This window comes from Anomalospiza imberbis, chromosome 8, assembly GCF_031753505.1.
Source record: "Anomalospiza imberbis isolate Cuckoo-Finch-1a 21T00152 chromosome 8, ASM3175350v1, whole genome shotgun sequence".
Taxonomy (NCBI): domain Eukaryota; kingdom Metazoa; phylum Chordata; class Aves; order Passeriformes; family Viduidae; genus Anomalospiza; species Anomalospiza imberbis.
Window position 1 is genome coordinate 24,676,134 of NC_089688.1, and position 14,954 is coordinate 24,691,087.

The 14,954-nt window shown below is 39.6% G+C and overlaps 1 long non-coding RNA gene across 1 annotated transcript in view; it reads left to right on the forward strand.

The window, feature by feature from the left end:
- Positions 1 to 1,347: 1,347 nt before the first annotated feature.
- The window catches only part of LOC137478274 (uncharacterized), a 77,739-nt gene continuing 64,132 nt past the window's right edge, over positions 1,348 to 14,954 (forward strand). Inside the window, exon 1 of the long non-coding RNA XR_011001483.1 lies at positions 1,348 to 1,385. This is a non-coding gene — a long non-coding RNA (uncharacterized lncRNA). The remainder of the gene's footprint in view (positions 1,386 to 14,954) is intronic.

The window sequence follows — 14,954 nt, forward strand, 5'->3', positions numbered from 1 at the left end:
AATTCTCCAAAGACCACAGAAAATTCCTGTCCCCAAAGAGTGTTTGCTAATGATGTTTAGAGTTATTGCTTAGCAAGATAAAAGTATAGTTTATCCTTCTGTCTGTACAGTCACTTCAGTTACTGTACAGACAGAAGTTGTGTCTGTATAGCTGTGGATCCACAGTTGTGGATTTCTGTTTGTTGGTCTACCCTCCTATTCCTCTAAATATTCCTCCAACCTGGTCATAAGTGATCCATCCCTACTAAGTGGCACATATGTGACAAAAATTATGGTTGCTTGGCTCATTATTTCTGTCCCACATTAAGGTTTTTGCTGTGAAGTAGTCATGAAAATGGAGAATTATGTGGACATCTACCAAACCTAAACACACAAGATGAGCTGCAGAAACTCTTGAGCTCAAACCCAGAGAAAATGGGTATTATCCAGTCTCTCTCTTCCAGCATATGCTCTCATGTCCTTGAAGCTACATAATACAGGAAATACCATGAAGATTCCCAGGGTTCTGTCAGGTTCAGCCAGACACTAGCAAGAGTAAAAGGCAGAGCATTTTGTCTCATGTACCTGCTAGGCTTGAAAACCAGACCTCAACCCCTCCACAGGGAGCAATATTCCTGACAAAGATTGTGGGACTCCTTTTGCAAATAGAAACTGCAAGAAGAGAAAAACCTAATAAGAAGCACCAGTAGAAATAAGCTGTGATGAACATTTTAATTCCCTAAACATAGAGACTCTTTTCTAAATTATAAATACCAGTTCTTGAACAACCACAGGTGCACCTTCACTATGAATATTGACATTCTCCTTATAGGAAACTGTGAGAAGCCCAGCCCACCCTCTCTCTTGTAGCAATATATTAGGACCTTAGAGGAGAGTAGGCAGCAGAGGGAATCTCTAAAGACTCTAGATTACTCTGCTGCTAGGAAAGACCTCCCTGTAGTAACCAGTATATAGGTAGGTTCTAGCCTAAACCACAAGATTCTCAAAATTAATTGAGACTTATTTATAAAACCACTTGTTACCCTAAAATCAAGGTTGAGCTTTTCATCTCTTAACATCTTACAGCTGAGCTAAAAAGCAACTTGTACTGTTGCTTTCCACCATCCCTTAGCTCACTCCCTTCTCACTAGTCTGAAGTATTGAATTTTAAAAGAACCCACAAGACTTGCTGATATCTTAACTCCAAACTAGCATATACCCTTCCCTTACAAAACAACTTTGTCACTAAAAATGATAAAGCACTTAAGAAAGCAGACTTATATAGGTTTCATGCTTGGTGTTCCAGCGTGTTATGGGAATTGAGAGGCTGTAAGTTTCAGTTAGTTAAGGCTTTTTGTGCTTGGTTACAGCTGTGGGAGGAAAGGAAGAAAGGAGAAAGTGAGTAAGTAAGCATGATAGGTACCAAGATAATTGCTTGTAAATTTATATTGCAAGAAAGATTTATGTCTGTTAGAAATCTGAGGTTCTAAAGAAGATAGGTAAGGGTAAGCAAGTGGGTTTGATAGGAAAGAATTATTCCTGAAAAGGAACATTTGTAGTTTTGTGCAGCGTCAAGGGACTGTCTGATCACTTATTGTTGTTTGTAAGCTTGAGTTTCAATTTATTCTGAGATTCATAAACAGTCTTACCAATACTATTGAGTACCACTAAATCTTCAAAAAATGATAAATTATCTCGAGAATTAGGGCTGTGAAAGAAATGCACAGAGATGCCACTTACACATTCACAGTCATAGCTCAAAGAAGCTAGAATAATTTCCCCCTCAAAAGAGATTTTATTGCAATGAATGATGAGGAAGCAATCTTAAGGAGTGTTATTTCTACTTGCCTTACTCTCTGCTATAGGTAGAGATTGAGTTTGGTCCTTCACTTTCTCCTCTGTACATTTTTCATCTTAACCTCCCTGAATATACCCCCTGTGGGAAATGATACATTTCTCTCTGAGGATTGGCTCACCGGTGCCTGGTATTGCTGCACCCAAAACATGTGTTTTGAGGTGCTGTATTTTAAGCAGGAAGAAAAGATCAATGTGCTGTTGCCTGGACTGTTGGTTTCTGTGCAGTAGTGGTTGTGTACAGCTGTTTAAGACATGGACATGCTTTCCACAACTCAGCTTGAAACGGGAGCCTTTCTTTCCTGTGTGGAAGTGGTCACTGCTATTGTAATGAGATGTTTTTCATGTGAGGTGTACCTGGAAAGCTGATTCAATCAGGCTCTCTGTAAATTCACCTTTGATAACCTTTTCATCAGGTAAGCGTACAAAATATTTGGGAAAGATGAGTTAAAAGGAAAAAGGCAAATTCTCCACTTGAAGGCTCAGAGAAACAAAGTTCACTCTATTCCTGGATAGCAATGGATGATGTGGGTGAGTTAAAAGGCAGAAAGAGAAGACTTCTAGAAAATGGTTTTAATATACAATCCTCCATATTTTCTCCAAGAAAATTGCACTTGATATTACATCCATTGCACTTAAAGCAAGATTTCCTGTTCCACAGCTCTTGATCAGTACCTTTTTCCAATGCAAGAATCAACACACCATAAAATCCTCCTTTATGCTGTCATGCAAGTTTCTGTAATTTCCGCCCTGGCTTAATGAGCCATCCTGAACCTAAACATCCCTTGCCCACTCCCTGCTTAGCCTTGTGATAGGAGCTGGGCTTGGAGGGAGCAGCAGGATGGGGGGTGAGACTGGAAGGGGAGCCTGACACGATGGCAAGAACCTGCCAATTTTTAAGTAGAGGTGGGCATTTCTAGCCCTGAAATGTAGTCATTTCTGCCTTCCTGCAGCAGTTTATTACTACCTGTATGTACACAACCGTTCCATTATCACTGGCCCAGGTGGTTATCCTCAGGAAAGGTGAACAATGGTTTTGCAGGAGAGAGCCACCTCCTTGTGTCTTGAGAAGGAGTGATCTAATTTTGTTCCATGCTGCTCAGAAAATGATTAGCAGACATGTTTTCTGTGCCTTAAGGAAGCCTTTCTGTGGTGCACATGTACTTTCCACTGTATTTCCCAGCTGCTGTCTCCTGTCTGACATTTAGTTTGCAGACCCTTGGGGACAAGAACACACTCTGGTTTTGGGTGTTTGCACCAGCTAGTGCAAGGGAGGGGTCTAGTTTTTGATTATTAGTCACAGGTGCTGCAGTAACATAGGTACATAAATACTGAAATACTGACCTGTTTTCTTTTTGTGTATGTGACTGAATTCTGAGTGAGCAGTTCTAAGTGGTTATTTTGATTGGAAAAAATAATTGTGTGTAAATATATCAAATTTCAGAGAGGAAAAGAGGTGAATAAGCTGTAGTGTTAATGAAAGAACTGAGCTGCTCTTCCTGGAAGCACAATGACAGGGAAGGATGGATGTGTCCCAGACTCACTCTCTTAGTAAGCAAAAAATCGGGGACACTAAAGCTCTCTTCAAACAGATTTTTCTCTTTTTTTTTTTTTTTTTTTTTTTTTTTTGGTTTGATTTGGGTTTTTTTTTTATGGTGTGAGGGATCTAGTTCCTCTTTTCTCATCCAATCCTGCTAAAACAAGGACGTATGCTTTGGCTATTGTTTTTAGACTACTTTTAGAATGAAAAAAAATTATTATAGAAGCTCTAAATTTAGGAGCTATTTCTTTAAGAGTTTAACATGCTGTATATTCCCCTTTCTTTGAAAATCAAGTTTCAGTTATTGAGTTAGGATGTGTAGAGTTTATTGTGGGTGGGGAAATGAAATTTTAAGGCATTTAGGCCATAGAAAAGAATCAGTTTGTCTTTGGAAATCTGATTTGGTTTTAGATCAGACAGTGTGGGGGAAAAGTGAAAATAACACCCCCCCCGAAAAAAAAATCTGACTTTATTTTGAGGATAAAAAGGTTATCTAAGAGACTGACTGAAGAGATGCATTTTATGATTCCATCTGCCCTGATCTGAAGCAAAATCATGACTTCCTCTAGAAGCTCTTGCATTTAGACATTTGTCTCTAAGCTCTGTTTCTCTGGACATCAGTTCCAGAATGCAGAGCTTCCTGGGGTCACTTGGTGGAAGAGCAAGATGGGTTTGTAGTGTAGATTTCCATATCTACAGTTAATTTTTTTTTTTTTAAATCTTGGAATGCTAATATTTACTCTTCTAGTTTGAAAGAAAAAGTCAAAAGCTCTTAGCCAGAAACATAAGTTCAACATTAAAAGGCTTAACAGGAATGTTAGTGCAGGAGATCAGAAAAGCAGGACAATACTGGAGGGCTGTGCTGCAGACACAGGTCTGAGAGCAGCCCTCAGGAGTAATTTCTGCAGCATCAAATAATTGTTGTGAAGTATTTTCCTGTAGCATCCCCAGGGTATATCTGCAATAGCAATCCATTTGTACTGCTTTGTTTTAGAGCAAAGCAGTACAGTTCAAGGTCCTGTCATCCCTAGTGATCATTTGTGCTACCTAGAGCTAGGCTGGTAATCTTATTTCAAAGCCTGATTTTGCAAACTGGGATATGGGATATTGCAGTCATGGTCTTTGCCTGACTGTTAGGTTTGCTGGTGTGTAGCTTCCATGGGGGTTTCTCTGAGGAAGATCCAGCTGGGGTCAGGCAAAGCACAAACTAAAGCACTTCAGAAGTAGACAGGAAGGAGATTTGTGTCAGAAAAGTATTGACGCTACAAAAGTAATGGCTAAGGAAGATGTACCCTCACTCTGATAGTTGTTTCAGCTCTTTTCCTGGCATTCTGTAAGAAAAATGTTTTATTTCATGTGGTTTAGGGCTGTGTAGGGGGCTATTCAGTTGATGTGGTAGCTGAAACTGCAGCTATTTCTCAAAATCCTTTTAAATGTTGCTGCATGCAGTATGCTGCCTGCTTTGACTGAGCCTCTGGAGCTGTCTCAGCTTCTTTTATGCTGCTGCTTGTTCTCCCACTCAAGCTTTCCTCAGTTTCAGGAAAAACCTGTCCCTTGCTCCCATGTGTGTGAAAGGGTAAAGCCCTTGCCAGCTCTTGAGAGCCTCGCAGCTCGTGGCACATGGATTGAACAGCCTGTGAAGGCTTACAGGTACAATTCTGCACTGGAGGCTGAGGTGCAATTACAGGATGAGTGGAAGTGATAACCTAAAGACTCTGGTCATAAATTGCTCTGGGAACATGGTCATACCACTATGATGGAAAAAGATTCTTTGGAGAAAGCCTACAATATTTATTAATACTTCTTTCAGGAACTGCACACTCGGTAGTCATGCAGTTGGCTATAACATGTTGCTGAATTTGGACATTATTTAGCATTTTCAGTGGATATTTCATTACTTTGATGTTTAATTCACTCATCAGTGTTGTTTAGAAAATAGCATGGACTGAGCAGAAAAGACTGATTTTTGTTTCCAAACGGTGATCTGTGCAGTGATGAGCTGTGTCTCCTTAGTTATTCAGATGTTTGCTGGGTGAGACTGATATGCCAACCTCCTGCTCTGCTTAGGGGTGCAGATCTGAAGTGTCATGTTATGCTCAAATGAGCAAATGCTGTCATCGTATCACAGGATTAGTCAAAGGAAATATTCACAACTACTTTATACGTTGTAGATTTGCAAGCTGCTTTTAATGCAGGGTTCCCTGTTTCTGCCAGGGTAGGGACATGGCTGCCCTTAGAAACTTTTCCTAATTGCCTGCTTGGTCTGATTCCTGACTGGATTTGTTAACTCTCAAGCAAGACGTTCACTGGTCTGATATTTTGTCATGGTGTTTGCAAAAGCTGTAGCTCTGAACCTTGTACAGCTGACTGCAATACAAGGAGAGCAAAAGACATTGCCCATGCCTCAAACAATTTATTGACTACATGTGAAACAGAATGTCCCTTGAGTCTCCATATATGAAAATGCAATTGCAAGTTTAGAGTTGGAGATTAAAAAGAATAGATTGTCTTGTACAACAATTCCATGTGTAACATTTCCATAAAAAGAACTGATGGAATTTGAAAGTGCGCTTTATTCTATCAATACAAGTTTTTGTCTAGGTGTTGTTCCAAAAGCACCAATTACTTTCATATCCTGTGCTTGGCACTGGAAAATCTTAATCTGTAAAGTTAATAATTGTTCCACAAGGCTTAACTGAATTCTGATTGTAGAAGCTAAAGGAAATAGGAGGGATGAGAAGAGACAAATATACAGCATTTCACAAGGAATTACATCTTAGATTTATTCACTTGTTCTCTCTCTGGTCCTTCTTTCTCTCCCTCTACCCCATATCACCTATGCTCCACTGCGATTGCCTGGAAAATGCATGTGATCAAAAGGCAGGTTTTGCAGAGGAATAGGGAGATGATCAGAGGGAGTTCTTGCTGAATGGGCTTGGAAACATTCAAGAGTGCTATGAAGCTGAAACACAAAACATTTGCTTTGGGCTACCTGTGCTTCACCTTGGCTTGGCTGCTGCAAAATCCCCCAGCTGGACTGAGTGCAGTGACCCTGCTGCTGTGGACTAAAGCCATTGCAGTAATGAAGTCAGAGAGGCTCTGATGGGCTGTCTTCACTCCAGCACTTCCCTCATATCTGCCTGTACAAAAGGATGCAGCAGTTACTTTCTGGTATTTTTGGGGAAGAAGGATCAGTCTGTATTTAGCATTGCTTACTGTGGTACTTTGCATTTGCATTTCACAAGTGGTTTGAAACTTGTTTAAATGAAACTATCCCACAGATTTTTCTTGCATAGCTGCAAGTTTTGTTAAGAAACCAGACTTTGGAGTGTGACAGGGCTGGTTCTTGTCTGATTGGGCAGGGAGTAAAAGAGGGAGATGGTGATCACTCAAAAAAAAAAGGTATATATTGTTTTGAATTCCAAAACAGGATGTTTATAACAGCGTTCCTTGCCAGGACTAAGCAGACTTCAAGATCAAAGTTATCTACCCAGCCATGTCTTTTTAAGAGCAAACTATAACCATTTTAATTCTTGTCTGAGCATCGATTAGATGTGGTATAAAGTGAAGTGACAGCCTCCTGCCTCCTAAACACTGGCAGAATGTGCAGCCACAACATTCACATAGGATTTGTTTTTAGAACCCTTCCAGATGAACTGGAAAGAGTGGCTTTCCACATACTCAACAGTATGCAAATGCTGGCTTTGTAAGCTGACGCAGCTGTTTTTAAGCAGAAATACACAACAAACTTCAAAAACATTTTAATATCCACATCTCAGTATCCCAAGTGACTCCCAATTAGGCCTGGAAATAGGTGACCAGATGTGGCATTTGCAAATGCTGCAAGCTGATGTTTGCTGGGCACTTTGAAAATCTGCTCTGATACAATCTGAGAACTTTTCTTCACTCTCTTCTACCTGCCAAGGATTGTGGGTTTTTTTGCTTTTCACAGGCTCTTTTTATCACTTACCTTAATGATAGTGGAGTCTTAAAAGTAGTGCAGAAAACACAGAAATAAACATTACTGAGAAAATAATGAAAATGAATTACTTACTGTACAAATCAACTCGAGGACTGAGACCAAGCTAAAAAGGTGTAGATTTTAGTATTTGAAATAGATTAGCCATTTAAATTAATGGGGTTTCTGACTAAATTCTTAAGCTTTGGAAATAGTTGTTTGGATTTTTATTTGCTTTTAATATTCTGTGATTATGACATCTGGAAAACTGGTTTCTCAGGTGGGATGCAGAAATGCAAAAGTTAATATATCCTCTTTGGCACTAATGAAATCTGCCAGCAGTGGGGATGCTCTTAGTGAACATGTTTTCAAGGAGTGGAGAGAGAGCTATATTCTTTTTTTGTCATGTTACTAAGACCATTTCCTTGCCCGCATTTGCAGAGTACACATAAGGTCAGGCAGATTACTATTCACTAAGCAGAATAAAATGTGCAGTTAAAGAAATAAAATCTGTAAGTGAATTTTTATACTGACTGGATAAACAGCATGAAGTTGATTTATGCAACAAAGGACTCGTGCTTAGCCAGATCAGCATTTGTCATTTGCAGTTTCCTTCTCAGGTGCCTGCGTCAGGCAAAAGCCATCCATGGTGATTCCTCTTTATCCACAGGTTCAGCAATGTGCCCTGAAAGCTCTTACACCAAAGACCTAAGGAGAGAGAGCACAGGTAGATTTTTTAAATTGCAGTAGAATGCCAATAAAATAGCCAGCTAAGTATTCCTGACATTTGAGATCACAAGCTTCTCCTGGCCTCTGAGATGGGGAGGGGTGGTGAGGAACACAGAGGCAGAGGAGGATGATTCTCCCTGGGGCTGCTCCTCCTTCCAGCACTGACTGTGACTCGGGAGCCCGGGTTATGGGCCTGGCAGGGCTTTGCTGGTGGGAGCTCAGTGTTTGGGCCAGGCTCAGCCTGGGGCTGTGGGGGCTGTGGGGGCTGTGCTGTGCTCTGGGCTCCGAGGTGACTCCTGGACAGGCGCAGTGTCCCTGGGAAAATGGGCACAGAAACAAGGGAGAGCAGGACCGAACCCCAACCTCAGCCTTTATGTGTCTTCTTTAGATTCCTCTTGTGTTTGATAGTTGGCTTGTAATCTTTTAAACACTGTTCTTTAAGTAAAAGTCAATTTTATTGAAGAGGGAAGAAACACAGACTTTTTAAAAAAGTATTCTCTTGTGATCCCAAATCTTCTAGAAGATCAATTTCTGAAGGCAGAAGTTTGCCTGCAATTTTTGTGCTACATGGCAATTTCACATAAAGACATTTATATGGACTTTTCCTTCAAATACAAAGAAATAAATTATGCAAGTAAATTACTTGGATCACTAAAACATACCAGTTAAGATTATTCACAAAGATTAATCTATTGCTCTAAAACACCAAGCAGCCAATTAAAATTTGCATTCAGCTATAAGCTGCTGAGAAATTAAAATTTAGCAATCCCAATTCTGTGGCTTTTTCAACCAGAAAATAATCAAACAATAAAGAGTTTGTCACAACCGTCATTATGTTAAAACAAATAAACAAGAACTTTTCTTTAGCATTTTTTTCACCAGCATCCCTGAAAGTAGGGAAAAAAATACAGGACTTTAAGCTTAAGCAGTAATTAGCTTAACAGATGCCTGAAGGAAATGCACTGGGACAATTTTCAGCAGTTTCCTTCCAGTGGAAAGAATACTCCTTTAATGTTAAAGCAAAATTGACCATGTCTATTTACTGGAAAGACAAAAATGCTCCATATTTTAGCAGAATAGAGATGAGTATTTTGTCTACTGATGTAAATAACTTCTACTTGTCTGGTCTAATAAAGGTGAAAAAAGAAATTATAATGTTATGTTGGATGTAAATGAAATTCAGAACTGGATTAGAAGTAGACTGAAAATACAGACTGCACGGAAAATACAGAGGTTTTGGATATTCCCATTGGACTTGGAATGAAAATGAATGACAGTCTTAGAAAAAATAATTAAAGAGTAAGCTCTGCCTCAGTCTGAAAGGTTGCCAGATAATTAGGTCACTCTTCATACAAATTTTAGAGTCTAGACATGAAGAAGTTCTTTAAAAATCACCAAGGTTGCATGTACCTAAAATCTGAAAGAACAACTCCCTCAGACAGGTTTGGTGACCAGTGAATGGCCTGAAATTTTGTCAGGGGAGGTTTGGCTTGGATGTTAGAAAAAGATTCTTCACCAGAGGGTGGCTGGGCAATGGAACAGGCCTGGGGAAGTGGGTACAGCACCAAGACTGACAGAATTCAAGAAGCATTTGGGCAAAACTCTCACTTTATGGTTCTTGGGGATGGTGCTGAGCAGGGCCCTGAGCTGGACTGGACGATCCTTGCAGCTCAGGATATTCCATGATTCTGTGGTTTGGAAAAGTCTGTATAAATGTGCAACTTGCTGCACTGTTTGTTAAGCATCGACCCCCATCAAGTTGTGGGAACAAAAGCTCTTTTATGGGATCAGTGCTTTTTGCTTTGAACATAAAGGCTTCTGCTCTTTAAGTAACAGCAGGAGTCCATTATTTTGCAGCAGTATTTTTATCCTACTCATCAGTGTATGTTTCTGATCATGCTTGAAATGTCGGTGTAGCTGCCTTTGGTGGTGTGTCCTGTGTGTGATGCGAAGTGACAAGGCTGTGGCCGTGATTCGGTTCCCGTGTCAGACACCTGGGGCATCCACGGGCTCTGCAGGTTGAGGAGGTGTGGGAAGGGAAGCCAGTGCTTGTGTAACCTGCCGAAGGGGCTGCTCCAAAGTGGTCAGGAGCTCCGTGGATTTTGCCAGGACTTCACACTTCATGCCATGGAGGCTTCTGAAGTTTTCCTGTATGGAGCAAGCTGCAGCACTTAACCCATTTCTCCGATACCATCAATATTTTCTGATGCTTAAACACACTCTACAGCAATGGTGCATTCCTGCCCTTGTGCATTAGTGGGGACTGCTCTTGTCACCTCAAGCTCTCAGATTTGAGCAGGTGGTAGTTTACACTCAAGATTACAATTGCAATTTTTTGCAAATTAATGTTGTGCTTTGGGTTGGGGTTTCTTTTTTGCCAGTTCATAGCAACTAAGTGTTCCCATTTTATGAGGGCTGTCTTTATAATAAATGGCCTTTTCTTTCTTTCCTTATATGATAGTCTCTTAAATCTCAGTAGTGCTCCCCTCTGCCCACAAAAAAACTTAATACAGAATTTTCTGTTTAGATCCCCAACAGATTAAGAAATCATGGGAGTTGCCACCATCTACAAGTTTGTGTTCTGCAGTGGTGCAGTGTCAATTGTTATAGACAGATTGGATAGTTTCTACAGCTTAAAGAGAAGGTATCTGAATCTGTTCTATTAGTGGGTGTCTCTGAAGGAGAACATCGTCTCCTTGAACTAAGTTTGCAATGAAATTTTTTTTTCCTAACATTTAATTGTCAAACTAAGCTATGCTGGATTTTCCTACATCAATAATTTCCAGTCACATTTAACTGGCAAAAGAACGTTTTGTTGGATCACTGACTCAGTTGAGTTTCTGTTGTTACTTGTATATTTTGGGAATGTGTGTATAATATTCTTAAATTTGTGTACATCTGGAAGTCTTTACCAAAGGTCATTCCTATGTTTATCAAAATCCACTGTGTATTTTTTATTTCACTGAGATATCAGGGATTTATCTCCTTCATTGAAAAAAAAAATAATTCTGGCTTGGAAAACTCACTGCACAAATCAAAATCAATTCCAGCTTCTGTAACAGTTGGGCAATGTAGGCATAAAATGGCATATGAAGTGGGAGAATACTGACTAAAGAAAACTAATGATGTTACCCCCTTCTAAAATACTCTGATGTGTTTTTCAAAGTGGGGCGATATTGGCTGAGGTGAAAACAAATTTTCAAAATATTTTTTCTCTCACTTTTCTTTATTTCCTGCTTAAAAAGAAAAACACTAAGGAAGCCGAGAAAAAAGGGATGATTTTCAAGGAAAATACTGTCTTTTTATTTCAAAACATTATTTTCTTTCCAAAGCCTGAGAATTACACATGCTTTAGAAGCATATTGCACTTCCCAGAATTTTTGACCAACACTGACAATATGTTTTCATTGCCTTGTTTGGCAGAGGAACTAAAAATGTCTTCCTCAAGTGCTCTGATGCAAAGAGCAGTGTGAGGAACCAAGCCAGGAATCACTTGCTTCTCTTTTCCAAAAAATGGTGGGGTTTGATGTTTTTTTCTTTTTTTTTTTTCCTTCTTTTTCTCCTTCTTTTTCTTCTGAACAGGGGGTTGAAGTGGGCTAACCCCACTTCTGTTGTTAGCAAAGGTTTCTAGATTATTTCTCTGCATTTCCATCCTGCTGAGTATGACCTTACTGATCTTCTATGGATCTGTGAGTAGGGACTCTCTCCTGTCACTGTTTCCCTTGTTTTTAAGGTATTCATATCAATCTGAACCACTGTAAAGGATTCAATGTTGATTATGGAAAAATGCTGTATGAGCAGGGTGAATACATTTTTTATTTTGGCCAAAGCTCCTTGTTTTCCTTCTGTACAGAAGGCACTTTCAAATCCAGTACATCCTTCCATGCAGATACATTTGTATTTGACAGTTCCACCCTCACCTGTTCACAGCAGACTTCACCCTCTGATTCTTATTTATTTGGGTTGCAGAGATGAAGAAAAGGAAGGGGCTGTGTCATCCTATCTATGGCTGAGTGATAGATGAAGAGGGGTTATTCTTTCTGCTTTGACTGTTTTGGATATAAAGGAGACAATTCACTTTGAATTGGCTTCCCCTTGAGACAAGGTAAAGAGCTGTACCATCTTCCTGCAGTCCCAGGAGCCGGTGAGGTCTGCAAGAGTGAGAAGGTCTGTTTCAAGACCAGGTAATAAATTCAGTATTACAAGACTGGATGCATTTAGGGAATCACTTTGACAATTCATTCCTTGCTCTTTTCCTGGGGTGATGCAGAGACTTGTATTCTCCTTAGTCATGGTGGATTTCAGTTCAGTTCATCACCAAGTCAAATAATAAAAAAAGTGACAGCTTGCAGAAATCTTTAGCATCCAAATCACTTTTTTGAGACTAAATCCTGTTGATGTCTCTTCAAGAAAAAAAAAGATTTGAAGCAGATTAAATGTCCTGGGAAATTTTTGCAAAATACTCTTTGATCCTCCAACCAATTCTCCAAAGACTTCTGAGTTAGACTGGGGTGGTTAGAAAACGTGTGTTGTGCCAAGGATTGTTTTCCTTCCTCAGAACTGTGGCTGTCATTTCACAGTGGGTAGGAAACTTGCAACTTGTATGATTTAGATATCACTTATTATCAAGTGAAAGGATTTTGTTTTGACTTTTTGGTGTTTCTTGGATTCATGCTGCTACAGAAGCTCACATATTCTTACCAAAAGTACTGTTGTGATCAAAGCACTTTTTTGGCCTTCAAATGTAGCAGGAAGATGTTATCCAGGCATTTAAAAGAAAAAAACTATTTCAAATTGTATCTATATATGTGTGTATAAATATTATTATTTTTGCTCTGAAAGTACATGGATTGACAGTAAATATTTATTGTTTTGTTCTTCCACTTTGTGTACATACACATAATTCGCATTATTATCAATTGATATATGCCTATATTCAAAAGAGAGGAGATTTCCAAGGAAAGTAATATAATTTCTCTGGTTTTCATTGAACTTCAAGGTGGGTTTTTTAAATAAGATAGGTACATTTGCTTAGCATGTGTTCCCTAAGAGGTCTGAGTAATTGAGTCATTTCTCACTGCTGTAGTCTCAGATCACTCTTTCTGAAATTGCTGAAAATAGGACTTTCTGTCTTGAATGTCTGAGAAGGAATAAGCTGTGAGAGTACTGAAGTCATTATCAGCCCAGAGGAGGTCCACAGCTCTGCTCAGAAAAGGGCAGCAGGTATTAAAAGCAACCTTTTCATATTCAGCAAATAATGAAAGAACACATTCCATAAGAGGAACTATTGTTTCTGCTATACACTTTCCCTCCACTGCCTGGGGTGCCTGGAGGGCCCTAGGCACTCACTGTACCTATACCCTTTATGTGCCTGAAGTGAAAAATCACTTAGAGACAACCCACTGGAGAGGTACAGATCAATCTTTGGTCTTTTTCAACAGCTTTGTTTTGCTTTTACCAGTAAAACTTTCCATGCTGGTGTAATGAAGACCTGAATGCATGGATAGTTTATGAAGCCATACCTAATTCTGACTTGACTGATCAAATGTAGGATAAAGAGTTTTTGAGAATCTGGATCAGCCTTTCTCTGCTTCACTTACAGATCCATGCCATTTACAGCTGGGAAATATTAATATTGTGATATCAATGAGTATGTCTTAAATCAATAGGATTTTGGAAAGTCTTTTTAGGTCTGAAATATGACTGTTGGATATAATTTAGCTGTGCCACATTTTTTTTAATTGCTAGTCAAAGAAACAAAATCATGCTGTATTAGTATTCATGTCTTTGTGTATTTTGAGGGAAGAACTCATAAAATGAGATGATCTGCATGACACATTTGGTAAGTCCTTGTGAATGTCACTCCTGTTTTGGTTCTCTAGCACAGAAAAAAAAATTTTCCCATACTTGCAAAATGTTGACAATTATGTTCTTTGTAGTGGAAAGAGACAACAGGCATGATATTGGAATGTGCTCTGGAGAGTTTGTAGAATTGCCTGAAGATATCTTCTAGCGTATCTGGAAAAGAGGTGGTTATTCCTGCTCTGCCTCACTTGTTACCTCTGTGACAAGGAAGGAGAGAATAGCAGGCACAGGACAAATCCTGTGTCCTCTCTATAGTGTTTGGTGTGTTTATTTGCCTTTGCTCTGCATCCCTCTTTTTTAAGGCAACTACAGAGAGGCAGTGCAACATGGCTCTCAGCATCCTTCTTCAACTCCTGTTTGGCTCAAAGTTGAAAGCAACCCTCCACAAGCTGGAATTGCTCAGAAGGTGATGAGCAGGGCACAGCACCACTGACCACTTTCCAGCTCCCCTGGAAATGCCCGTACCCAGCTTTCCTCAGAAAGTATGTCAATGATCCTCCTTACTCTAATACCTGGTTCCTGTTCAACTTGCTTCTCGTTTTGTTTTCAGTCTAATCTTCTGGAATGAAGTGTTTTCAGGAGGTTAGTATTCAAGCTTAGCAAATTCCAATTTATCAATTAATATAAAAGGAGTCAACTGGGGGAAAATATTGCTTTCTAAAAAATTAGTGTCCCTCTCCACCCAGGATTCTGCCTGTAAAACTAAAATCATATTGCAGCTTTGCTTCTGACTGCTCAGGTGAGGTAAGGCTTAGATATGTCCTTCAGTCCTTGCTTAAACACTTTGCCATTAAAAATGACTTTTGCATGTTGGGAAAGTGCATTATCCATTGGCAGGCCAGCATCCCTGCCTCAGAGAGCAAGAGAGCAACCAAGCATCTTGTTCAAGTGATGCAGCACTTTGCTGTCCTACTGTTCCCTCTGCACCTCCAGAAATTCCTTTTTGGGTAGAAGAAGAGCTGCATACATTACTTTTCTTGTAATGTTTTAGATCTTCCAACATAAATAAGGCTCATGAAAATATCTGAA